Raw genomic sequence first — 26945 nt, 5'->3', positions numbered from 1 at the left:
TGAGACGTGGGGTGGTAGTTAGGGAATGCAGACAATTGGCAGCAAAGATCAGTGTTAAGTTGGGTAGGGCTGAAGTGCTGAGGGTCCTGGAGATCGGAAATAAAAACAGAAGATTTGGGCACTTCTGCATTTCAAAAGAAGAGTCATTTTGGACTCAAAATATTAATTCTGTTTAAAGTATTGGCAAAAAGCTGTAGCCCGGGTTGTGAATGAGACTGTTGACTGTTTTTCTCTCTGCCAGGCCTGCTGAATTTCTCCAGTACTTACAGTTTTCATTGTGATTCAGTAAGAAGGAATCTTTGTTCTTGGAAAATTCCACGGAGCCACCTTCCCTTCTTGATGTCGGTGTAACAAATTCGGCGACTTATCCGACTGGTATCCCTATCTTCTTCCATCCTTTGTGTTCTCTCCAAGTCTCACTTGTTTCACCGGAAGTATCAGTCATCCTCCAGCTTTTCATCCAAGTGATACCAGAATCAGAAAAGCCAGCCAAGTTTCCCACTCCTTTATTAATGTTCAGGAACTCCTCCTTATGGGAAGTAAACATGTGGGTATCAGTGAAAATGATCTTAGGCTTAGCCTCAACCCACTAATGCTGTTGCATTGTCACCTACCATTAACTGCCCTGAATCATATGAAGATTATCATATGGATAAGGTACAGGATAGCTGATAGGAACTAGTAGCAAGAGTAGGCTATTTAGCTCTTTGAGCCTGCTTTGCTGTTCAGTATGATCATGGCTGATCCTTTACCTCAATACCATGTTCCGTCTTTCACTCCATCGCCCTGGATGATGCTTCACTGGTTTGAGTCAGTGCCCAGTGCAGTGTAAATGGTAAATCCATGCCAGCCATGTGTCCTCTCTATAATACGGGGCACCCGTTGCTGAAGTTTGAGCTATCCTCTTAATGTGTTTAGCAGCAAGCAGCTGAATTTTCAAATCCAGAGGGGCCAAGCCTTGTCTCCATCCTGTCTTGTTATGTGACCTCAGGCCAGGCTGGTAGTGCAAATCCTTGAGAACCCTGAAGCCCACAGAATGAAACCTCATTAACAGACATCAGCACAGTCAGGACAGGAGGAGGAGAAACTGTCCTGAGTTGTAGGAGGAAGCTGGGAGCTTTAGCCCATGTTAATATCCTAGGAAATCACTTTATATGCAAGGAAAATAATTTCTTGTGCTTGCTTGAAGACTTGGAGGTAAAACTGATATGAGTGAGTTGTTTGCTTCTCTCTGCTTGAACATAATATCTTGTCATGTTTTATTGCCCTGTTATGAAGTGCTTGATTCCTTTTTGCTCTCTGCACCTATCCCCAAAAGCTATCAGAAGCTATTACAGCACCTAATAAATGCCATTGAATTTTGGCAGGCAGCCCAGTCTGTTACTCACTTAAGTATCAGAGTAGCAAATCTTGGCTCCACAGTTCAGTTTATTTAGGTGTTTACTATTTTGGCAAGTGATCCCTCCCAAATGTTTCATTTTGAGCAAGGCTAGCTGGATTTAATGCTGTGCCGTTGGATTTGATCACTGCTGCAGAGGAAGGAGGACTGGATAATAAACTAAAGGTTCATTTCTCTTGCGCTTTTCAGTTGAGCTGCTGGCACAGAATTAAGCAACAACACAGTCAGCTTTGACACAGAGATTGTAGCTAGACAAATGGGTGAAGGACCAAAGTATGGTTAGCCATTCAAACATGAAGGAATGTGTGCACTTAGACATGCCACATGAGTGGCAGTACAAGTATCAGTCCAGCCTTTAGAGTCATAGGATCCCTACAGTGGGGAAAGAGGCCATTTGGCCAATCAAGTTAGCACTGATGACCCGCTGAAGAACATCCCGCCCAGACCCAGCAACTCCCCGTGACCCCACGTTTCCCAGGGCTAATCCACCTAGCCCGCACACTGCGGAAAATTTAGAATGGCCAATCCACGTAACTTGGATTGTGGGAGGAAAGACAGTGGGAGAACATGCATACTCCACATAGTCACCCAAGGTTGAAATCGAACCTGGTTCCTTGGTGCTGTGAGGCAGCAGTGCTAACCACTCTGCCACTGTGCCATCCCTTTATAAAGTTTCATTTTTCTCAACCCTTGTAAAGGTTGGTGGGTGGGAAACCAAGTGAAGTAAAACCCAATCCACTGTGGACTGTCCGACCTAATGAAAACCAGAGTAGGGGGTTGAGGAGAGGTTTGATTGCAATGGACAGAGTTGTGCAGGGCCCAGATAGAAAGAACCTATTTGTCTTCACAGCAATTGGTAGACAAGTTAGCAGAGAAATGAGGAAAAATATTTTCACCCAGAGGCTAGAATTCTCTGCCTGAAATGGGAACAGGCAGAAACCCTTGACTGACTGAAAAGGTGCCTTGGCAGTCACCAAAGACAAATGAGGTGAGGAGTTGGCTGCTGTGTGGTAACATCAGTGACTCCACTGTGGAACAGCCCCTGATTGGAGCCCTGAGCGAGAATAAGCCTACTTCCAACTTCCTGCTTCTGATACTTTTTCCTCATCCACTCCTTTTGAGGCAAAATCCTGCATTCTTCAGTGCCTGTCAACAACTAGACTGCTGTACATTTTTATTGATTCTTAGCTTTCTTCTAGAACTCTTGTTTCATTCTTGAGGTTTCTGCTGTTGCATATTCCCCTTATTTGACTTGTTTTCAGTGACTTAATGTTTTAGTTTATGCTTTATATCCTTTTGGGATCTTCAAATCAGGTGGAATATGAGGAATCTCCAATTTGGGGATGGGCTTGTACCAGACTCGGATGTGTAACTGGATTCTGTAGGATGATGCTGTCATCTTCACTCTTAAAGGGGACAGCCCAGAAGATAAAATTGTTCTTCACCAGTTGCTGGAATTTGATTTGTTTTACACTCCGTCTGATATGCTTTTTATTGACTTCAATGAAAACAGAAGTCAGGTGTAACACTGATTGCTGATGCACTCCCAGACAAATTCATACCAGCAATGATGATCACTTTCAACCGCTAAATCTCCTGCCTTTTTCATTTCAGTGTTTCGTTGTGTCCAAACCTACTTGGAGTGTGAGAAAAGCCATGAATGGAAGAAAGGCCTGCATTTTTATAGCACCTTTCACCTCCGGGCTTTGCAGTCAATTATAACTGTTCACTTTTGTAATGTAGGAAATGTGGCAGCTACGATCAGCCATGATCCTATTGAGTGGTGGGGAAGTCTTGGACAGGCCAAATGGCCTCCTCCATTCCTTTTTTTTGTATGTTTATAATGCCACACAGCCAGCAATGTGATAATAGCCGGATAATCTGTTTTATTCATGTCACTTTTAATGAACAAATATTGAACAGAACACTGGGGTGAGCTCCCTAGATCCTTGCATATTGCCCCTCCTTGGAGCATCTAGAACAAGAGAACATGGGGATAGATTTTGACTCCTGACGTGAGGACCCCATTTGGAAGATTCCTCGAGTCTCTAGACCCACCTTGGTTAAAAGGTCCCCAGTGCTCGAAACTCTTGCTTTGGCGGAAAACATACTTTGGATTGGGTGATCCCAGAAGCAGATGCTAAGATAACATGAGGGCGTGTGATTGCTGAGTGGATTGGTTATGAGGCCTGCCTCAGTTCTCTGGTGCTTTGTCCCAGTTGCTTTAGATTTTATGGCCTCTCACCCATGACATACCCCCTCACTCTCCACAACCCCTCAGCCTCTCTTGCAGCCATGCCTGTTCAACTTCCCTCACTCAGGGCTCCTTCATGCCTTTTGTGCGAACTCACCCAGCATCCACCATGAGCCGTTTTCAGGAGCCGAAATAAAACACATTTCTAAAAAGAATCTTTGGTCGATGGGAGAATGCTCCGACTCAAGAGCTCATCCAAATCTTTTAAGATTTCAAGTTGTTAATTTCTTGTAAAGACAAACTAATGTCTATTTATACCCCACGCTAAAATAGCTAATTCTTTAATAAACACCTCAGCTGTCTAACAAATTGTGAATTCCGGATTTCTTGCTGAGGTCAATATAGCTTTTGAAACTCAGTCAAGCTTTCATAGTGTCAAAATGGAGAATTATCAAGAGTTCTGTCGAAACTGCATGAACCAGTGCTGTAGTAGTTAGCTTGTCAGTCAAAGCAGTCCAGCTAAGGTTTTGTTTTAATAAGGACTGACATTGATTTGCAGTCAGTTTTATCACAGTTTAAAGGGCAGGCCATTTAAAGAGTTTCAGATTATGATATTATAAACAGACCTCCTCCATCCTTGAAGAGACTTCACATTCCTGAGAATCAATGACCAGTATCTTACAGTGGTTATTAATGACTAATATCTTATAGTGGTTGAGTGTATTGCTGCTCCCTTGATTAACGTGCAACTGTAATCTATTTCTCCAGAACAGAGAAAACTATATCCGTACCTGCAAACTCTTCCCTGATGGCCGTAGTCTGATTGTGGGTGGCGAAGCCAACACCATTTCCATCTGGGATCTCGCAGCTCCAAGTCCACGAATAAAAGCTGAATTGACTTCATCGGCCCCCGCTTGCTATGCACTGGCTATTAGCCCTGATGCTAAAGTCTGCTTCTCCTGCTGCAGCGATGGAAGTATTTTTGTCTGGGATCTGCACAATGAAACACTTATTCGGTGAGTTACCTTGAAGAACTCATTCAGGCGATGAGGGTAAGAAGGAGGAAGGATTTCATTTGTAATAGATTTTCTTACCTGGGGTTGTGAATGTTGGTTTAACATGTTGATCCTTTATACTTGGGGTGGATGGGAGGGAGGGAGGGTGCACACTTGTCAAATATTCCTTCAAATGCTGCACTTTGAGAGGAAAGCTTATTCCTGTGGTCACATTTTTCTCCTTGACTGTGTGTTAACTGGACTTTCACTGCTATCTACTTGTATGACAATATGACATTGAAGAGGAGATGACAGTGTAGTCATACTGTTACCGGGCTAGTAACCCAGGTGATGCTCTTGAGACCTGGGTTCAAATCCCACGTGGCAGCACATAGATTAAAAAATAAATCTGGAATTTAATGACAAAATCTAGTCATGAAACCCGATTTGTTGTAAACACCCATCTGGTTTTTGGGTGGCCTGGTAGCTCCGTGATTAGCACTGCTGCCTCACAGCACCCAGAGTCTTAGGTTCGATTCCAGCCTTGGGTGACTATTTGTGTGCCTTTTGCATGTTCTCCGCTCTGGGTGCTCCAGTTTCCTCTCTTGGTCTAAAGATGTGCAGGTTCAAGGGATTGGCCCTGGTAAATGCAGGGATAGGGTAGAAGGTGGGGCTGGGTAGGATGGTTTTTGGAGGGTCAGTACAGACTTGATGGGCCCAATGGTCTCTTTTCTGTACCGTAGACATTCTATGTCTCCCAGGCCTCTGATTCACTAATGCCCTTACACACACAGCCCTCCGTGGCAGCAGCGGCAGGGGTACAGAATGTACTGTTGTGGGTGATGTTATGGACTTGCTGCAAGCTATCAATGCACTATATCTGAGCATGACAATACAAAGTACTGAATACAGAGCTCAATGTGCCGCCTTGGCATAAACTGGTTCCTAGTCCTGTGACTGTCTTCATTTCTGGCTGCCTGCATGTGTCTTCTGAACGTTCTGAAGAAGGGTCACTTGACTTGAAATGTTAACTCTATTTCGCTGTCCGCAGATATATTAATAAAAGTTTTGCAATAACTATGATCTGAATCTTCCCCAAACCTTTGGAGAAGTCCCTTTTCATCTTTTCAAGTGATGACTCCTGCTGGAATTGTCTGCGCCAAACTCTTTCTTCTGTGTCTTTTTATAAACCTTTCTAAAGTTCACGTGGTTTTTGCTATACCACAGTCTGAACATGTAAAAGCATATAACCCACATGCATAAAAAAATAAAATGTAGAGTGTGAGTGAAGATTGAAGTGCTCAGACAGGACTATTATACACCCAATTGGTTTAATTTTCCATATTACATCCACTGCAGTGCTGGCTGTAATCTGTCCTCATTGAAATTGAACCCTCAGTAACTACTCTGAGTAACACATGTGCCATTTGTATTCATGAGTCCCCACTCTTGCTGTTGAGCCGCCACCAGACTGATTGTTTACTGTCTTCTGTCCTCTGTGTGTGCATGTGGTAATGCTAGTTTAGGTTTTAGTTGCGGGGGTGCATAGGTGGTATTCAATTCCTACCTAAGTGAGAATGAGAGGTTGTGGTAGAGAGTGAAAGTGAAGCACTTTTAAGCGAACAGGGACGAAAGGTGAGTAACAGAGGGGACAGGACGGTAAATGGCAAGGTACGCAGGCAGTTGGTGGTGCGCTGTTCCAATCACAGAGTCAAAGCTTAAATCACCAGTTGCCATCTTCTGTCTCCAGCTTTATCTCTATATTCCTCTTGTTGATCTGCACCTCTTTGCCTTGCCCTTTCACAAGGCAGCTTAATATTTGGGCTCAGCATCCTCTAATCAATGCTTCTGGGTTAGTTTGCTCTTTTCTCTAACTTTCTTCAGCCTTCACGCTGCGTCACATCAATGGCTTTGATTTGCAGTGCTCAATCTAGGGGAGAGAACATTTGTGGGTAATTCTAAAATACAGAATGTGGAGATATCAACTATAAACTCCATTGTACGATTTCATGACAAAGTTACCTCTTGCCATATAAATTGGGCAAGAAAAACATGCATTTCCAAAACCCGCATTGAACATCCTGTTAAGAAAAGAGTGTTATCGTGCCAACAGTGATTGGTGCTTCTGTTGTACAGTTATTTACTGAAGTTGTTTATTTTAATGATAGATGTTTTGCTTCGTATTTGTTAATGCAGCATGACTAGAAAAACAGCTGGTCCTAATTGGACTAGACCAATATTTTCTGGCTCATTTCCTTTCACCAAGTGGTTTGTGTCTCCCCTCCTTTCACTATCTCTTGAACACTGATTTGAATCCTTTCCTATTATAAAAGCAATGGTTTCAGAGTAGATTTATCAAGTTGATTTATTTTTTGAGACCTCTGCGTACAATAATCATAACGTGTTGTGTTTGTCTTAATACTGGCTCCAACTGGAGGGAAACAAAATTACACATTTGCTATCCTTGCACATGACCTTTTTATCCCCGTAACAGTATTTCCTGTCAAACACATTCTGTTGCCATAGTGCCAAGACCGCAATTAATTTGTCATCGGGTTATGTCACAGTGTTCACACAATCAATCATTCTTTCCTTCCACCCACACACCCCACCCCCACCATTATGCTGCTGCTTTTCCTGCAATTATACAATGTTCCAGTTGATGCCTTTGTGGACACTTCTTTCCAAAGATGAAGCAGGATTCGGGTGAGGCCCAGATGCACAAAATATGCTCAATCCTTATGGATATATCAATTCACACTGCATTTAGCCTCACTCGGCATCTGACAGGCAATACCTTTCATTTTATTTCTTTGTTCCTTAATGGAATATTGATATCATTGGAAAGGCCAACACATTCCAGCATCCCCAGTGATGGAAGAGCCTAGCACATCCAAAAGATATCAACTGCAAATGATAAGGCTGAAGCATTTGCAGCAATTTTCAGCCAGAAGTACTGCGTGGATAATGCATCTCGGCTTCCTCTAGTGGTCTACAGCATCACCAAATACCAGTCTTCAGCCAATTCGATTCACTCCATGTGGTATCAAAAATAATTGGAAGCGCTAGATACCGCAAAAGCGATTGGTCCCTGACAACATTCTGGCAATAGTGCTGAAGATTTGTGCCCCTGAACTTGCCGCTCCCTTAACCAAGCTGTTCCAGCACAGCTACAACACTAGTGTCTGCCGACAATGTGGAAAATTGCCCAGGTATGTCCTGTACACACCAAGCAGAGCAAATCCAACCAGTCAATTCTGGTTCATCAGTGATGGAAGGTGTCATCAACCGTGCTATCAAGCAACACCTGCTCAGTGACTCCCAGATGGGTTCCGTCAGGACCACTCAGCTCCTGATCTCATTACAACCTCGGTTCAAACGTGGTCAAAAGAGCTGACTTCCAGAGGTGAGGTGAGAGTGACAGCCCTTGACATCAAGACTGCATTCAACTGAGTTGTGGCATCAAGGAGCCCTAGGAAAAGTGCAATCAATGGATATGAGGAGCCAAACTCTCCAGTGATTAGAGTCACACCTGACACATAAGAAGATGGTTGCTAGAGGTCAGTCATCTCAGCTCCAGGACACCTCAGCAGGAGTTCCTCAGGGTGGTATCCTCGATCCAACCATCTTCAGCTGCTTAATCAATGACTTTCCCTCCGTCATAAGGTCAGAAGTGGGGATGTTCACCGATGATTGCACAATTTTCAGCACCATTCTCAACTCCTCAAATACTGAAGCAGTCAGTGTCCAAATGCAACAAGATCTGGACAATATCCAGGGTTGGGCTAGCAAGTGGCAAGTAACATTCACACCTCACAAATGACAAGGCTATGACCATCACCAATAAGAGATGATCTAACTACTACCCCTTGACATTCAATGGTGTTACCATCTCTGAATCCCCCACTATCAACGTTCTGGAGGTTATCATTGACCAGAAACTCATCTGGACTCTCCTCATGAACACAGGTGGCTACAAGAGCAGGTCAGAGGCTAGGAATACTGTCATGAATAATTCCCTTCTTGAATCCCCAAAGCCTGTCCACCACCTATAAGGCACAAGCCAGGAGTGTGATGGAATGCTCCCCACTTGCCTGCATGAGTGAAGCTCCAACACAATCAAAAAGCGTGATACCCAGGACAAAGCAGCCTGATTGAAAGGCACCATATCCACAAACATCCACTTCCTCTATCACTAATGCTCAGTAGCAGCAGTGTGTACATTCTACCAGATGCGCTGCAGAAATTCACCAAAGATCCTCAGACAGCACCTTCCAAACCCATGACCACTTCCATCTAGAAGGACAAGGGTAGCAGATATGAGAACCCCAGCACCTGCAAGTTCCCTTCCAAGCCACTCACCATTTCGACTTGGAAATATGTCGCCGTTCTTTCACTGTCACTGGGTCAAAATCCTGGAATTCCCTCCCTAACGCCATTGTGGGTCAACCTACAGCAGGTGGACCACAGTGGCTCAGGAAATTGGCTCACCACCACTTTTCCAAGGGCGGCTAGGGATGGGCAAGAAATGCTGGGCCAACCAGCAACATCCATGTTCCAAGAGTGAATAAATAAAAATAATTGACTGAATATCACTTAATGTCCTTTTTTAAGAATGTGGTGGTGAAGCTGTACAGTCTGAGTTGTGTGGGTGCATTCACATGCCAGGAATTTGATCCAGTAACAATGGGGGATTGATAATTTCTTTCCAAATCAGGATGGCATGCAATTTGATGGGGAGCCTACAGGTGGTGCTGTTCCCATGTAGCTGCTGCCTTTGTCCTTCCGGGTGGTAGGGATTGATGAATAATATAAATATGTATGGACTTGGCAAAACCAAGTCTTGACGCTTTGAATCACTGTGGCCTTATTGCACATGTCTGTACAGTTTTCTGCAGAGCCATCCAGTCAGTTCTGTTCTCCGTTATATTTCCATAACCTTGGAAATTTATTTCCATCTACTACCCACCATCCATGATCTTTTCACATGAATACCCAGACCCCTTTATCCCTGCGTACACTTTGGAAATGTCCCATTAATTGGATATTACCTGTCACTACAACTTCTGTCAAAATGCATCATCTCTATACTTCTGCATATTCATTTCCAACCACCATTTCGTTGCCTATCCATGTCTAGTTGCAGTTGATTCAAATCCTCTTTGCTGTTTGCCACTCCCTGAAATATATTATCATTGAGAAGTTTAGAATTTGACCCTGTGTTCCAATATCTAAGTCACAGAGTTTTACATCACGGAAATACACCCATCAGTCCAACTCCTATCCAGCCTCTCCCTGTAACACAAACTCTCCAGTCCATGACAATGTCGTCATTATCTTCAGGAATAGTGCCTATGTCGTCATTGTCTTCAGGAATGGTGCCAGAAGACTGGAGACTAGCAAATGTTGTCCCTTTGTTCAAGAAGGGGAGTAGAGACAACCCTGGTAATTATAGACCAGTGAGCCTTACTTCGGTTGTGGGTAAAGTGTTGGAAAGGATTATAAGAGATAGGATTTATAATAATCTAGAAAGGAATAATTTGATTAGGGATAGTCAACACGGTTTTGTGAAGGGTAGGTCGTGCCTCACAAACCTTATTGAGTTCTTCGAGAAGGTGACCAAACAGGTGGATGAGGGTAAAGCGGTTGATGTGGTGTATATGGATTTCAGTAAAGCATTTGATAAGGTTCCCCATGGTAGGCTATTGCAGAAAATACGGAGGCATGGGATTGAGGGTGATTTTAGCGGTTTGGATCAGAAATTGGCTAGCTGTAAGAAGACAGAGGGTGGTGGTTGATGGGAAATGTTCATCCTGGAGTTCAGTTACTAGTGGTGTACCTCAAGGATCTGTTTTGGGGCCACTGCTGTTTGTCATTTTCATAAATGACCTGGATGAGGGCGTAGAAGGATGGGTTAGTAAATTTGTGGATGACACCAAAGTTGGTGGAGTTGTGGATAGTGCGGAAGGATGTTGCAGGTTACAGAGGGACATAGATAAGCTGCAGAGCTGGGCTGAGAGGTGGCAAATGGAGTTTAATGCGGAAAAGTGTGAGGTGATTCACTTTGGAAGGAGTAACAGGAATACAGAGTACTGGGCTAATGGTAAGATTCTTGGTAGTGTGGATGAGCAGAAAGATCTCGGTGTCCATGTGCATAGATCACTGAAAGTTGCCACCCAGGTTGATAGCGTTGTTAAAAAGGCGTACAGTATGTTAGGTTTTATTGGTAGAGGGATTGAGTTTCGGAGCCATGAGGTCATGTTGCAGCTGTACAAAACTCTGGTGCGGCCGCACTTGGAGTATTGCATACAGTTCTGGTCACCGCATTATAGGAAGGATGTGGAAGCATTGGAAAGGGTGCAGAGGAGATTTACCAGGATGTTGCCTAGTATGGAGGGAAGGTCTTATGAGGAAAGGCTGAGGGTCTTGAGGCTGTTCTCGTTAGAGAGAAGAAGGTTAAGAGGTGACTTGATAGAGACATACAAGATGATCAGAGGATTAGATAGGGTCGACAGTGGGAGCCTTTTTCCTCGGATGGTGATGGCTAGCACGAGGGGACATAGCTTTAAATTGAGGGGTGATAGATATAGGACAGATGTCAGAGGTAGGTTCTTTACTCAGAGTAGTAAGGGTGTGGAATGCTCTGCCTGCAAAAATAGTAGACTCGCCCACTTTAAGGGCATTTAAATGGTCATTGGATAAACATATGGATGATAATGGAATAGTTTAGGTTAGATGGGCTTCAGATTGGTTTCACAAGTCGGCGCAACATCGAGGGCCGAAGGGCCTGTACTGCGCTGTAATGTTCTACGTTCTATGTTCTATGTTCTATCCTCACCCGTTTGGAGACAGCGTTCTTTATTTCTCCTGCCCGTTCGCATCAAATGCTTCCGGGCAACATCCCTAATGGTCTAGTTCTGATTTTAAGAATTCTGCCCCCTTGCTTTGGAAGTCTGAGTTCCTCTCGAGATCGCAGAATTGTCTTGTGATGCAGCTACTTTGCTCACCACCAATTTGTTGTCTAGTTTTGTGCACACACCCATGAGTTTGGTTTCAAGACAGATTGGTCAAGGGGAAGGCTACGTCAAGAACTGTCTTCAGGTTTGGTCGTCTTTATAACACTCTCTATTACATATTAACGCTAAATATTACAAGGCATGATATTGGTGATATACCAGATTCTAAACTTACTGTCATGTTATTGAAAGACTATTCCATAACCTCTGTCACCCTAATGTTTGTTTATCTATTCCACGTGCTTCCCAGTATATGTTTCTCTCTTCCATTGAAGTAACTCCACCCACATTGTGCTATTTATACCCAGTAAGAGCAGCTCCATGACATCCTTGCAAAGTTGCTCCAGGGTTTTTAAAGCTTTTGCACAACAAATTTTCTGTTTGATCTCCATACAGGTCTGTGTCCAGCACATGACCAATTAAACATGCAAGCAGAAGAACTCTCTATGGACTTTGCTTTAGGAGCTAGGCTACATGGATACAAGCTCCATTTGCCAGCTTAAAATCGAGGAGTAAAGCTTATAGCTTGCTGTTTGGAGATCCAGCAAGATTAATTATATATGCAAACGATGGCATTGTTAAATATATGAAATCCTTTCATTCTAACACTGACCATTGCCATATCTTGGATTCCAAAGTATGTTTATAATGTTCTACAATTATCCTATGTAAGGAAGTAAATCCCATTAGACCAGCTAATACACCCACTTTTGCTGTATGGTATGAGCTGTTAGGACAGAACATTTCAATGCTCAATTCGGAAGCCAAAACAATTTGTCAGAATGCTGTTTGGCATGGATGAAGTTCCCAGCAATCACACAGCTTGGAAGAAACATTGCCTTCAGCCTCTTTATGATTTTGTGTGAATGTATGGAGAGAAATGATCTGGTCAGGATGACCATTATCTTGCAGGACAGCTTTGACATGCCCTAATTCAGCACCAAATTTGTACAGTGAATAAATGACTTGAGCACTATCGGCAGGGTTGTCGAGAAGACCAATCTTATAGCGTGATCCTCTTGTCCCAGTTGGCAGGGAAATTTGCCATCAGGGATGGGAACTTTAACAGCTGCTTTTCGAAGGAAAATTTGAGCACATGCAGGAGCCAATTTAGGCATGTAAGGAAATTCCCACATGTGGCTGCAGATTCAAATCTAGCAAATAGATCACCTACATGTGGGAAATACAAAAGATTGAGGAAATCCAGTGTCATTCCATTGAAGACATTTCTCATTTGGCCATTCATAGTGTTGTTGTACTGAGCCCAATGCTCAAATTGCTGGGTTTAGCAGTTGAATCGATTCTGATTTACTCAAATGATGGTGAGTCTAGATTGCCATGAAACAGTACTGCAGTGCTGATGTCTATGGCTTAGTTGAGTGGTACGGTGGGAAATAGGCTAAGAATGTCAAATCAACTCGTATACATTGCATTGTTATCAATTTATTTAAGTCCTCTGTGGCCTTTGTAGAGTTGAAAGGATCCTTCACCGTGCAAGTGGAAAATTTGCTCAAAACTGATTGTAGCAATCCACCCAATCATTTAGTAATTTCATGTTGTGCAGAACCAGTCATGGATAAGATGAGAAATAAAGGGAAATCACTTTAGTGTGCCCATTTGTAGAATTCATCTCCCACAGCTCAGCATAACATACATCACACAGCAGCTCATCGCTCTTCCAAATCCAGTGAGTTTTTATAAGCTTGCTTTTGAGTAAGGTTGTCCAGTCCTGCTGAGCACCAGGGACATAATTAGAAATTGCTGGAAAAGCTCAGCAGGCCTAGCAGCATCTGTGGAGAGAAATCAGAGTGAACGTTCCGGGTCGAGTGACCCTTCCTCAGAACTCAACAGGGTCAATGGACACGGATTTGGACCTGTCATTAACAAAATACAGAGCATTCTTAATGTAGGCATTCTTGTTGAGGTTGACTATTCTAGTCCTTTTTTTTGTTGGCTTTTACTGGTGGGTACGTCCAAGCTGATCTGAGGCCTCACAATGCTGCCAGACATACAAACAATCCAATTAACACTCTCCTCCCACACAGTATAAATACTGTTCACCTTTGTCGTGGTTCTTCTTGAATATTGTCCTGATAGGCGCAAGACAAAAACTGTCCATTTTCAGTCATTCTTAAGTTTTATTCTACCAAGTGACTATTTGTATGGAGATGGTAAATAGGAGCTCGTGCCACTGAATGGAAGAGTTATGAAATGCTCAATTTAAATCACCACTTAGATTATTTATTTCAGAAGATTGTGAAACTTGTAGCTTAATTTTAGCTACTGTCGATTCCAAACAGCAATGTCATGTGACAGGAGTGTGGGGATCACATGAATGTTTGACTGGCCTCTTAAAAGTAAGAAACCTTGGAATATTTGCATCTTGTCTCATTGTGACTGGAAACAGACTCCACTGGGAGCTTCATTGCTGGTTTGATATTGATTTCTGTGAGGTGTACATGGAGGATACTTGTCTGCGTTTGTCCCCTGACTGAGTAAACCGAATAACATTCACTCTGCTGGTACTTGAGCAATTTTGCTTTGCTCACTCATGTGATAAGTGTCACATTGACCTGTCTACCACTGAGGATTTTGTTGTGGTATGAAGTAATTTAAAAACAAAATGCAATTTTTAACACTATCAATTTTATTTCGGTGTAAATTGCTTTAAGCACATTAGTGTTCCTGTGTCATTATGTGAAGTGGCATTTACTCTTCTCCTGTTTTAAATCCCAGTTTGAATTTTAAGGCAGAAAATAATTTATTAATTTTTGAACTAATTTGTATTTACAGACTCCTGACTTAATTGGCTTTTAAAAATCAAGTGGCATGTGCTATTGATAAGGATGGAAGAATTGCGTTTAGAAAGCATCTTATCAGGCAGTGGATTGCATGGCCTTTTTAGATGCATTATATGTAACTGTTTCTCACAAGGCAATATCTGACAGCTGGTGACGAATTGAGTTAAATGAGTTACTCTGGTCCTTGGTGCTGCTTTAACGCCCAATTGTGGCCAGTTGCACAGGGAGAATAGCTTGTTCTTTTACGGTGATCTGGAGAGCTTTGACATTTATGACGATTATCAACAGGCATTGATATAGCACTTGGCTTGACAGCTTATCAAATGAACAACCACACCAACAATGTGGCACTCCCATGGTAGTCCAGTCAGAGGTGTTAGCCCAGATTGTGTGGCAAGCCCTTGAAGCTGAACTTTGAAAGTTGTGGCATCCTGAAGCAAGAGTGCACTTTCTGAGCTAAACTAGCAAAGAAGCAACACAAGTTTGTGTCACCATCTTTCCTGCATGATTTGTCTTGGTCTACTGTACACTTGCTCTACCACATGATAGACAGAATGAGAAATCTGCTGGCAAGCAATAGTTTCATTTTTTTTCTTCTTTTGGTGTGTCAATTGAAGCTGTTTTAGCAATCAAGTTCCAGGTTCTCCGGAGATGTTTGCAAGATGAGATGCTTAAATAACAAAAATCTCAAAATCTGTTCCCCTGGTAAAGATCAAAGTGCAAAAGTATTGGACTAAAAACTGTCCAGTAATCACAGCAGGAGTTTGCAGCCATAATAATGAAGGCACAGCTTGTGAAAGTACACCCAGGACCTGAATCTTGCTGGGAGTTTATTTCTTCATCGTTACATATGACTGGCACAGAAATTATTTTTGTTTTATTAAATAAAAACACATTGCTGCAAATTGTCAAGAGTTAATTTGAAATAATCCAAGAGTAACAAGTGTTTTGTGTTTAGAAGCTAGCTGAACACAGCAGAGGTGCTTTCATTGGCTTTAACACCCCCAAGGTGTTAGGGGAAAGGGGAGATTGGGTATTGCTGTGATGCCCCCCATGGTTAAGCAGCCTGCTGGCACTCCCTCTCTCTCTTAGCTAAGCATTTGAATGAAGCATCAGCCATTTGGCTGAGGCACTGGAAACCATCTGGCACCATAGCTGTGAAAAACAATGACGAAAGGTGTCAATACAATGGTTGGACATTTTTTATTGTTATGCGCCTGTTACTTTGGATTGTAGCTTTCCTCTCTTTGTTCACTGTCCAGCATCATCCATTAAGCTTTTTTAAAAACATGTCTTATTTAAGATGTAGTCACCAAGTATTAATCTACTTACTGCCAGCCCCCTGAAATTCAGTAGGTGCCAAAAATCTAATGAAGGTTTTTGTACCTTTTTTTTTGTTGAAAGTGCTCTGTGATTACTTAATTTGTTCCTGTGTAGTTTCTTGGTACTCATAGCGCCATACAGCATGGAAACAGACCCTTTGGTCCAACCAGTCCACACTGACCATGTTCCAAAGCTAAACTAGTCCCACTTGCCTGTGTTTGGCACTTGCCCCACTGTAGCTTGCATAGTGTGTGATTGCTAACTGCCCTGGATCCTGGTGGGTTCTGGCACAAGGGAGGGCCATCTTTGTACAGACCTGCTGACAGTCTGTTTACAATCGAGAATATGGCTCCTATTCGAAAGTCTATTTATTATTTACGCATGAGAGGTTCTTTTCAGCTGTTGGCTTTCTGCAGGTACCCAACCATTTGTATTTTAATTTAGTGACATATTAAACCTGACCATGTTATCTTGATTTCCTGATTTGTTTTTTTATTTAGATTTTTTTGTGTGTATGTGTGATGGGAGCCAACTGGGTGGGAAAATTTTTTTATTTTAAGAGCTTATTTTGGCTACACATATGTAGGAATTTTTTTTCTTGTCTCTCGTCCAACACAAATCACATTAAGTTGCATTTTTTTTTATCTGCGTTGCTTTGCGTGTGCTTGATGAGTTTGTCACCCTGATGGTTTGTGGCTGAAATTTTCTGAAGTATATACACTGTTTCCTAGGCCTGTCTCTCCCTCCTTTACATTCACCCTTCAGCAGTGCATCCTAATTAAAAACTAGAGCTTCTCTTACTGTCAGGATTTGAATCCCCTTTTTGTCTGACCGTTTTTTTTTTAAAAAGAAAAGTCTTAATCCTAAATACAGATCTGCCTTTTTTTAAAAAATCTGACAGCTTTGAAGCATTTTGGTTCTGGCTCCTCTAATTCAGTCAAAATGTGAGAGAGTTGACAGCTATCTATATTTATGGCCATGCTCTCCACTGGCTCCATATAATGTTGTAAGGCTTACTGATCAACGTTGGCCATTAAGAAGTGTGCTTGAGGGAGGAGTATGGACACACCTTCAATTATACTGCGAGTCACTTAGTTAAATGATGTCAAAGTACCACAAAGGGAGCTACCAATGAATTAATGAGTTACATGTTCCCAATTCCAGTGTAGTAGAGGCTGCTGGATCACGCACTGAACTGGTTATCAGACTGGCATCAAAGAATCTGTTATGAATATTCTGTTATGCAAGATGTATAATAACATACAAGTCAGTAACCTAGAGTACAACTGCCAATCCTTTGAAGCAAAAACTAGTCTAGAGATCAGGTTTACTGCATCAATGCATGAACCCGCATATTAGAATTGTTTTACTTAAATCCCAATCCTTTTTCTTCCTAGACTGAAATTGCAAAGAGACTGAATGTGATCTGTGCCCAGCTCCTTCCTTACTTATCACAGGAAGTAAGTGTGACTTTTAACAGTTGTGCAATGTGTTAATTTGTTTCATATTAATCTTAAATGTGAAAGTCTTTTTCTGGATAACTGGTTAAGTTTTAAGCATGTTTTCGCTTTCATTGATTTGCATTTCTTACAACTTGTAACACTTTTAAATTCTTCTTAATACAAAGCAATGGTCATATGAATGAAAGAAAAAAAATTTAGGTTTTACATAGTGTCTTTCACCATATCATGTCCCAAAGCCATTTACAGCCAATGGAAGACATTTTTGAGTTGAGTTAATGTTCTAATATAGGAAAATCAGAGCCAATTGCACGCAGCAAACTCCCTAAATAGTAAAAGGACAATGACTAGATAAATTGTTTTTTCTTGTGATGTTGATAACTATTTAGCTAGGATGCCAAGGAATAACCTCCCTGCTCCACAAAATAATACAGTTGGACCTTCTAAATCTCTCTGAGAGACCAGTGGGGGGACTTAGGCTTAACATTTTGTTGGAAATATGGGCAACACATCCTCAACACTGCACTCAAGAGTCATCCATGATTTTTCTGCTCAAGTCCTAGTGTGGGATTTGAAACCATGACCTTCTGAGTCTGAACACCAAATGTTATGACCATGAATGAAATGTGAGACGAAAGGAGTCTATAGTGTAAAGTTTCAAATACAGTTCTTGGGCAAAATGGCTAAGGGATGAAGGGAGGTCCCTGAGGTTATAACCTCGTCTCTGTATTTGCGGCAGAGATTTTTAGGTCTTCCTCAGTGTTTTGACAGTACTGCGTTAGTATGTACAACAGAAATAAAAAAAAGTACACTGTTTGCTCTTAAAACAACAGCTTGCATTGTTTGCTGCCAATGATGAACTTTTGTACATTGCAAGGTGTTTTCCATCCAGGGATATTGTATTTCTGAAGTTGTGATGTTGGCTGACTGGCACAGTCCTTTTAAAAACAGTAACCTTCCTGGTATGCATTGGGGAGGGTAAGGGCTGGTGATTGCGTGTTTCCGATGAGAAATGCTACTGGCAGCTAAGAGAATTTGACTTGTTGCTATCATCCGATGTGCGTTTTGAAAACCACTCATAAACATTTATATACTGGCCATGATTGGTGATTCTGTCTCCATAATGCAAATCATGAACAAGCTTCAATAAAGCATTTGATCCATTATTCCCTTCCGATTACTGATAGGAGTGAAGACCCCATTTATCTGATTCCCAAACATCTGGAATTCTCGTGAATCCCATCCAAGATTTAGAAGGGAAGTTCTGGATTCTTGGGATCCAGACAAAGGGGCCTTTTATCATTTAAACAGCCCCCGAGCAGATACCGGTGCTTCTGAAACAAGTTAGTAAAAACTGTTACACTTCGGTAACATCCATTGTACACAGTTGCTTCTTGGAGGTAAATTTAATCCTGTTACTCAGCTGTTGAACTGGTTTTATTCCAGCCACATCTTCTGAATTTCTTTCTCTGTATCTTTGCAGCATCAGCAACAGGTAATCCAGACCATAGAACGTGCCAAGCAGGTGACCATGGGCGAATTAAATGCTGCCATTGGAGTCCGAGGACTTCCCATTCTACCACCCCCAGTATGTATTACCCGTTAACAACGTTCATTCCACTTCGATTCGTGATACGTGAATGTGATAGACTTTGCATAATTGGACTCTCTTGCATGACAGCCTGCCACGTTTCCCAGACAATAATGTAAGTGATGGTAAACACAGCCACCATTCGTCTCCCACCTCCACCCTGCCTGGAAAGGAACTGATAACACCACCACCACACCCCCCACCCAGGATGATGGTAAAACTAAATAATCTCACCTATTTAGACTATGACATAACATCTTCCCAAAGTGGGCTCATGGAAGCCAGGAACTACTTTATCTGGAATATTTTGGGAACACTTCTGCTCAAACAAAAAACACTGCTTGGATATTAATTTTAAAGGCTGCATTTAGTGCTTATTAAGTACAGAAAGCGTTATATAGCATTATGAAGGGATTATAGAGACACCCGGGTTATACAGGGTGATGCAGCTGCTTTGGGTAGCCAGATTATGATGGTTTAACTTGCTTCAAAATGTGTCTTGTGAAAGACTGATATGCTGTACTCCAGTCTGGAAAAATTACTTGCTTTGGTGGCAATCTTGATGTTTCGTCGCTCTGTTTGTGTTATTTAACAAAGAAAACCCATATGTAAATGATGAGACTAGAGGTCTTTTTGTAATGTTGAGTTCAGTGGCAACTTGACGATGCTTTGTGCACATCCAAATGGTGGCAGTGAATGTGCTGGATTTTCCAAGGCCAGCAGCTGGGAAGAGCAAGTCCTTTCTTTGTATTTTTTTCAAAATTATTTTATTAGATCTCCCCAGCAGCTGGTCACACCAAGTCTGGCCAGCTGTGCTGTGATCGCTGCAAGTTGTGTGGACTTGCGTATCTGAAACTGGTGGCAACAGCAAACCTCTAAACTTCCAAATATGGGTTGGTGGCCTGATAATTGAATTGAAAAGCTATCCATCTCCAACACTGATGTACACAAAGTTCAGAATTAAAAGAAAGAGAAGTTAAGAGGTAAAATGTTTGGAAAGAGGGACTGAGGCCTAATGAGTTTGTTCCTTGTTATTGTTTGCATGCCCAAACCCACTTATTTGATAAGGCTGTGAGCATATGCACGCAAAGAGAAAGCCAAAGTTCTTAGTATGCGTGTGATGCTGCAGGAAATGTGCATTTAGAAATGTTTTTTAGATTTTAATATAATATTTAAAAAAAAAGCAGGGCTAATGCATTTCATTCCAAGTTGTCCCTCTCAGCACTGAATAAAATGGAGGCTTGGCTCCCAGTGCCAGCCTTCAGCAGTGATGTGCCTTTTGACGCTTATCAGCCTCTCTGAACGTGCTGTGGCCATCACATCCTGAGGTGGGACTTGATCCTGGACTTCTTGCCCAGAGGTAGGGGCACTGCATAAGACCCTTTTAGACATTTTCTATGTCTCCGTCATAATGAATGCAAGTTGTTATTGGCTGAAAATGATTTCCCTGCCCAGAAAGACCCATTCTTTTTCTGCTCTCGCTCTCGCTCTCTCTCGCTCTCACGCTCTCTGTCTGTCTCTCTGTTTTTCTCTCTCTCTCTTCTTTTGACCACGTTTTTGACGACTGTAGAGTTTCCATTGAATTGTGTGGACTCTTTACGAAGGGATTCAGTTTCTACTCTCTCAATTTAAATCTGCCTGCCCCTGTCCTTGAGGCAGCTTTTGCTTGTGTCAACATGCACTTCCCAGAATCAGTTTCTGGCCTTCGTGTGGCAAAAGGAAGTGAAATTCTCTAATGGCCTTTCTCCATGACATGTTCGTAGGTAAGGTTTGGGGTGCAGTTTAGAGGTTATGTTGAAGGATGGTTGGGGCTGTGTGTCTTTGTCTGTCTGTGTGTGACATTTGGAACACTGCCAACAGAGCGAGTGAGTTAGTTACATCCTCAAGGAGAACTATGTTTGTGTTATGGGAAATGTCACTTTGGGATGAGGTCATGGTACAAAGGTTATGTAGCTCGAAACAGTGCCTTGTGATCAGGAAGTGGCTTTACGGGATGGTGGCTCAGTGTATAGTACTGCTGCCTCACCACACCAGGGACCTGGGTTCAATTCCAACCTCGGGTGAATGCCTGTGTGGAGTTTGCACATTCTCCCTGTGTCTGCGTGGGTTTCCTCCGGGTGCTCCGGTTTCCTCCCTCCGCCCAAAGATGTGCAGTTTAGGTGGATTGGCCATGCTAAATTGCCCGTAGTGTCCAGTGATGGGTGGATTAGCCGTGGGAAATTCAAGGGTAAGGGGATAGATCTGGGTGGGATGTTCTTTGGAAGGTCAGCATGGACTCAATGGGCTGAATGGTCTGTTTCCACACTGTAGGGATTGTATGATATGAGCCGTGTTTGGGACTTCTTGCTGAGAGACCTACAAAAGCCCGTGACCACCCTGGAACAGCTCCTATTAAGACAAGCTATCTGGTGCAGTTCCTTGAGACCCCGTCAAACATACAGCAGTGGAAACAGGAAGGAAATTCCCAATCACTTGCTCCCCCCCACCCCGCCCCAACTTATGGAACAAGACACGTCCACTTTTTTGCTAAAGTTGTTGCTGATCAAATAGTTGAAGCAACTTAACAAAAAGCTATAGAAAGATGGTTATACTTTGTTAAGTAGAACCAATTTCTTTTAAAAATCTATTTCAAACACTTAGATTAAGTTGATGTATTTGAATACATCAACATTTAATTAAAATTGTAATTGAAACATTTGGAAAAGAACAATGGGTCACACATTTTAAATGATTCCTTATTATTTTAAGTTGGGTTCTTTGTCACAGAAAACCTAAATTAATTGAGCTATGAAATATTCATCACAGCTTTTAATATTTTAACCATCTATTTTTGTTAACGTTCTATTATTCACGAGGGCATCACCTGGGTGGATCGTGGCCTAGCGGTGTGGAGATTATCGTCATAGCTTGATCGACTGCTTTATTCTTGACTCAGACATAGCTGCTTGAAGATGTCCAAAGCTGACATTTGTAGGAGGGGTGTACTCTCAAACCTGCTGCCCTTGAGGAAAGAAATGTTGTGTGTTACACATTTGCCTCCTTCAGCTTTTCGTATAATTTATGCTCCCTCGCCTCTTCCAACATATTAAATGTTTGATGTGTAAGAGGCTGCATACCAGTAAATGTTGATAAGAACTTGGGATTCGCAAATTCGGATATCCGTTCACGTGTTCATTTCCACAAGGCCTGAGGGGCTGCATAGGGGTGGCAATCAGCTGTCAGGGGGACTGTCCAATTAAATTGGACGGAATCTGTACTCTGGGACTTCATCACGCTTTAAGCTTTCAGTACTTAGAATTCATTACTTCTTCCTGTATTCATGTCTCGTCCTGGTTTGTGGTTTGGCTCCACACTGAATCAGATTCAATTGTCTCTTTGGGTAGCTGTGGCCTGTTCTATATTAGGGAGGGTTCCCTCAACCCAGGAGGGACTAACGTCCGACTCTGGTGGTTTTCTTCAAAATTCTTTTATTGACAGTAAAGCAGATTCTGCCCTTCATGGTAAGTACATCACTCTGTTTACAGTTACGTTCCTTCTTTCTTCTCATAGTCCAGTACATGACTACTGCTGTTATCACCGTTAACATCGACATTCAGCATTGCTCAACACCCAGTCTGGGGAGGAGGAAGTGGACTGTAGCAAAGGACTATTTATTCTTTTTTTTTTAAATTTTGCAGCATCACACAGAGTGACCTTTTCCTGGTCGTTTGGTGGGATGTGTAATTTTGTTTTCCTACCCCAGCTAACCCTCTTGTAACTTTCAAACTCATGATCTCAACGCCATTATTCTCAAGGATGATGAGACTTGCCTCTGTTATTGACCAGTGGTCAAAAACCGTTTCCAAAAGTGAATATGGCAGAAATCTGAAATTGGAACAGTAAAAAGCTGGAAGAAAACTCGAGTGAGTCGGGCAGCATCTGTAGAGAGAAACAGTTAATGTATCAGGTCACACCTTTTTGTCTGTCAAAACTTTTGCTGGTGTCGTGTCCTGTATGATAGTATTTGGAAGCCTCATAGGAACCACACATGAATTATGGCACAGTAAGCAGTGAGGTCGTGAGGTGAGTGAGGGGAAAGAAATGATTTTGCACCCTTCCCAAATCTAAACTGCATTTTTAGTTTGGTCAGCTTTTGACTGACAAAATATGCAAAACCCGGTGTTTGCTGTTATCTGTGGCCTTTCTGCAAACATCTGAGCAATGTCTGCTAAGACTGCTTTTATGGCTAAGTGAATATGAATTCTTTTAATTGTCCTGAAGATTTCATTTGCCCAAAACATTGGGATTGTGGTAACATTACTGAATGGGAGCCTGCTAGTGTTTTGCTCAGAAGGTGGGAGGTGAGAGTTGAAACTTTCAATTTGCATGGCAGTTAACATTTGTGGTTGCAGTGTAACTGCAAAAAGCATTCTATATCTCCTGACTCGTGGCTTTTGGGTTTTGGTCCCAACGTGTCTGAAGGGCAGATGTCTGGCAGGGGACTCTTGTTTCTGCTGGTTCACACCGTTTCGTTTTGCATACTTCTTTCTCGTTCTAAATTGAAACTTGCTACTCCCCTATATCACAAATTGAAACTTCTGTAGAGAAGTCTGTTGGGAGGGGAAGGGTTGGGGCTGTGGTTCCTGGTGTCCTCTGTCCACCCCTCAACCGGGGGAAATTTCGCCAAAGCCTTGTCGATCACTAAAAGCTGGGAAAGCTCAGGAGATCAGGCAGCATCTGTGGAGAGAAATATATTGACACTTAATGTTTCAATTTAATGACCTATTTTTGGGCAAAAACATTTTGGCCTTCTGTCCTGCACAGTGGTGTTTGGAAGAGCCCAAGAAACCAACAGGTGGCTCAGTGGTTAGCACTGCTGCCTCATAGCGCCAGGGACCCAGGTTCGATTCCAGCCTTGGGTGATTGTGTGGAGTTTGCACATTCTCCCCGTGTCTGCGTGGGTTTCCTCCGGGTGCTCTGGTTTCCTCCAACAGCCCAAAAGTGTGCAGGTTAGGCAGACTGGCCATGCTAAATTGCCTGTAGTGTCCAGGATTGTGCACACTAGCTGGGTTAGCCATGGGAAATGTAGGGTTATGGGTGTAGGGTAGGGTACTGGGTCTGTGAGGGATGCTCTTTAGAAGGTAGGTGCAGACTCTATGGGCTGAATGGCCTCTATCTGCACTGTAGAGATTCTACGATGCCAGAATCAAAATGTGGCCCAGTAACTAATGTGTGGAGTAGTTGATGTCCTTGACAAAGCCAATATTTTCTGTCAAAGCCTTCGCTCTTCCCATCCTGTATGATGATATTTGGAAGGCTGTTAGGAGCCAGCAGGTTACGCTGGTCCCAGATTTAAGCCAAGGCCCAGTAAGCAATGTGGTAGCGAGGGGAGGGTGGGAGAAATCGTTTCGCACCCTTCCCAAATATAAACTGCATTTAGTTTGGTCCTCACTTCTCCCAAGAATAACAGCTTTGAGATTGTGAGTTTGAATGTGGCAAGAGGGTCAGCCACAATGTCCAACAATCCCTGTCAGAGATGTACCCACAGAGGATGGATGTGGCCATGCTTCCATTTCCCTTCTGGAGAAGGGTCACCAGACCCAAAACGTTAACTCTGCTTTCTCTCTCCACAGCTGCTCCCAGACCTGCTGAGTTTCTCCAGCAATTCCTGTTTTTGCTTTACATTATCATGGGTTGTGCTGGGAGTTAAATTTTCTTTGGAGCAGTGAGTCAGTGGCTGGTGCAGAAAAGAGGAATGTGATTGCTTGAGTAATTGTATTGGAGTAGGTTCAATGGGTTTGTTATGTTCTGAGGCCAGTGGGACCTGGGCATGCGCCTCAGCAACACCAGGGCAAGAGTGACGTTTGATGTGATAACATCATCTTGAGGGCAATTTACAGTTTTCTGCTTCCCACCAATTTCCCCTTGGTCGCATTACAGTAATACAGCAACCTTACTTGTATTATCTTTCCGTGACGATATTTTCATCAATTTTAAAAAAAATGAAAAGCAAGCAGACCTTCCTTCAATCTATTCTTTAACTTAATGTAATGTCATCACAAATGGGATTGTTCCTTCCTAGTATACCCACTGGTGTTTCCTGTAATACTACGACCTCTCATATAATGCTTAGTGTTTTAACTACCTCTGTCAACTAAACCCTCTGTGGTCAATTTGCTGCATTAATCTTGAACCAACAGTGAGGAGGCCAGATTTTCAACCACCATTTTCTCCCAGTGAAGGCACTGCAGTGATCTACTCAGGAGATGGTGGGGGAGTTTGCCCTGGGAGCTGGGCCTTCTATAACTGTTTGAAAATGTAATTATATGAAACTTCTTGGGCATTTGTTTGTAATAACATTTTAATAAAGCTTCCACAAGATTGGCTTCCCAACTTAGGCTCTCCGAGGTGATGCACATTAAAAGAGATAGATTGATTGATTGTAAGCTGTGGGAGTTTTCTGATTCCTGACTCAATTGTTGCACAGCAAACGGACAATTGCAGGAAGTCACAATGACATTATTCCCCTGGGTGCCTGGACAGTATGGCTTTTAAATAGTCTTTGGAGCACTCAGTCCTGCGAATTTTATGCAGCAGGAGGCTATTCAGCCCATCTTGCCTGCACTTGTTCCGTTACCCAGCGCCAATCTCCTGCCTTTTCCCCAGATCCCTGTAAACTTTTTCATCGTCCAATGCCGTATGAGGCAGCAGTGCTAACTCCCCACCTACACTCACCTTCACTGGCTCCAACCCCGCCTCTTTGACCTGTCTGTCTCCTCTCCACCTATCTTCTCCTTTATCCATCTTCTATCCGCCTCCCCCTCTCTCCCTATTTATTTCAGAATCCCCTTCCCCTTCCCCCATTTCTGAAGAAGGGTCTCGACCCGAAACGTCAGCCTTGCTGCTCCTCTGATGCTGCTTGGCCTGCTGTGTTCATCCAGCTCTACACCATGTTATCTCATCATCCAATGCCCTCTGGAATACCTGAGTTGAACCTGCCTCTACCATATTTCCAGGCGTACATTCCAGATCCGAACTCCTCGCTGAGTGAAAAAGTCTTTTCTCACATCAGCCTTACTTTGTTTGCACACCACTTTAAATCCACATGCTGTCATGCAATCAGAGTAAAAGCAGGGGAGAGGGATAGTACTGATACAGGCATTAATGGGCTGAGTGGTGTTCTTCTATGCTGTGTGATTTCATATATCATTTTGTAAAGTTCGATAGAAAGTGCTTTTAAACCTTTGCAAATGCTGAATTTCTTGCACTTCTGATATAAATTCTTTTCATTTCATTGTTTTAATTTTTGTCCCTAATTTTGTGGCTTGTTTCTGGTTTCCTTCCGAGTCTGAAACCTCTGAGCTCCATCACAGATTGCAGGAGAAAGTTTCCCATGATCAGGTGCAATTGAAGGAGGGAGCAACTTGCAACATAATTCACTTTAGGTTTCTTGCTGTGTGAAATTCAGGTTGTATCTGATATTGCTGAGCTAACCTGCCTTCCCATGGTTGGATCTTACTGCTATTGTCAGCAAAGCCTGCTCACCCCTGCCTCTGCAGCAAAGGACCAACAGACATTTCAGGAAGCCTCGGGGTGTTGGGAGGGCAGTTGCCAGTTGGAAAGTCACTGGAGCTGGTTTTTATTGTCCCATCTTTAAAAGGAAATAAAATCATTTAAGACATTTCTTTTAGAAAGTGGCCCACAGCAGGTTCCTTTTTTAAAAAGACTCGTGTTTGGGTCTCTCAGTGCTAAGTACCAATGGTTGTGGCATGTGCAATGCGTGCAGGGTTGTTATTAATGCCATCCTGTCCTGTTTTATGTTCGCTAATGAGAACCTAGCCTGGGCCATCTGTTTAGAACCAGAGGAAGTGGTGGATGGGCCATTCAGCCCCTTAAGTGCATTCTGCTGTTCGATTTGATTACAGCTCGTGCATTTTCACTCTATTTGCCCACCTTATTCCAAATCTCTTAATACCCTTGTTCATCAAAAGATAAATTGGTCTTAATTTTAGAAGTTCTTTCTGTGCATCGAGGGTGACTGCCTTGCATTCCAGTGTCACTGGCCCTGAGGTAACTCTCAAGTCCAGTACTGTGCCCGCACACTCTGTCATAGGTGAGTAGGTACCATTTGGTGGGGTGGTGGTAAGCTGCTCGGATTTTCACACTGTTTTTATAAACCGAAAGAAC

The 26945-nt window shown here is 42.7% G+C and overlaps 1 protein-coding gene and 1 long non-coding RNA gene across 2 annotated transcripts in view; one reads left to right on the top strand and one right to left on the bottom strand.

Annotated features, from left to right (window-relative positions):
* LOC109936016 (transducin-like enhancer protein 1) overlaps positions 1–26945 on the bottom strand; it is a 201402-nt gene that overhangs the window by 107600 nt on the left and 66857 nt on the right. The gene's annotated exons all lie outside the window — the stretch shown is intronic.
* On the top strand, positions 17117–19066 carry LOC125486428. Its single transcript, XR_007265097.1, has 3 exons — positions 17117–17188; positions 18672–18776; positions 18870–19066. It is a non-coding gene; the product is annotated as an uncharacterized LOC125486428 (long non-coding RNA).

The sequence above is a fragment of the Rhincodon typus genome, chromosome 29, assembly GCF_021869965.1.
Source record: "Rhincodon typus isolate 14 chromosome 29, sRhiTyp1.1, whole genome shotgun sequence".
Lineage (NCBI taxonomy): Eukaryota > Metazoa > Chordata > Chondrichthyes > Orectolobiformes > Rhincodontidae > Rhincodon > Rhincodon typus.
Note: the sequence above shows the minus strand (reverse complement) of the source record. Positions and strands in the feature narration are given on the sequence as shown.